The following is a 1198-nucleotide window of genomic DNA, read 5'->3' on the forward strand; positions in this document are numbered from 1 at the left end:
CGGGCACAGTCACATCCAGGTGTCGTTGCCATGGCAGCGCCTCCATCTTTGTGTCGGGCACAGTCACATCCAGGTGTCGTTGCCATGGCAGCGCCGCCATCTTTGTGTCGGGCACAGTCACATCCAGGTGTCGTTGCCATGGCAGCGCCGCCATCTTTGTGCTGGGCAGAGCTGCGTTGCCACAGCGACACGGCCAGAGGGAGAAAACGCCGCTTTATTTATTTAACTTAGTTTGTTTATTTATTTAATTGTATTTTCTTTTTCTTCCCCGTTTCCCGGGTAACGGGTCGGGCTCCACGGCCTGCGGGTGCCGCTGTCACTCCAGACATGATAATAAACTCTGCTCCCAGGGATGGAACGAGAGGAAAGCGCCTCAGGTAGTGCCAGGGGAAGGTCAGGGTGGACATCAGGGGGAATTTCTTCATGGAAAGGGCTGGAAGTGCCCAGGGCAGGGGTTTAAAGTGCCCAGGGAGGGATTTAAAGCTGTGTGGATGTGGCACTTGGGGACACGGTCAGTGGTGGCCTTGGCAGTGCCAAGGTTGTTCTCGGTGATCTTCAGGGGTTTCCAAGCTGAACAATTCTGGGATGCTCTCCCAGGGAGGTGCCCAAGCCTGGCTCGTCTCCCTCTGCTCCCCACCCCAGCTCCAACACACACAAACAACCAGAAACTGGAGGAAAACTCTTTTATTTCCCTCCCTCCCCATCCACAGCCGCTCCCCGTGGCACAGACCGTGGCGGTCGGGAGCCTTTGCTGCTGTGGAAAGGTTCAGTCCCACACCGAGGAACGATTTGGGCTGGGAGCAGGGACACACCCTGGGCACGTCCTGGTCACAAGGGATCACTGCCAGAGCACAGCTACGGGCACGGGGGATGCACGGTGCTGCTGGGGGGCCCTGCATCTCTGCAGGGAGTGGAGAGACCTCACTTCACCTCCCTTGCCCTGCAGAAGTCACCTGGCAGAGGAGCAGCAGCCTCCGTGGTCCCTCCCAGCTCGGGCACGGTGCCACCAACACCCCCCGGCACACAGGGAGGGTGAGGGGGAGCCAAGGGCCCCCTGTGGGGCTGTGTCAGTGAACGGAAAACCCCTCTGGGTACACCCTATATACAATTTACACATATTTACAATCAGCCATCCCGTCCCTCCTGCCAGCCACAGCGTGGGGTGGATGATGGATGGATGATGGATGGATGATGGATG

Source organism: Parus major, chromosome 18 (assembly GCF_001522545.3).
Source record: "Parus major isolate Abel chromosome 18, Parus_major1.1, whole genome shotgun sequence".
Classification (NCBI taxonomy): domain Eukaryota; kingdom Metazoa; phylum Chordata; class Aves; order Passeriformes; family Paridae; genus Parus; species Parus major.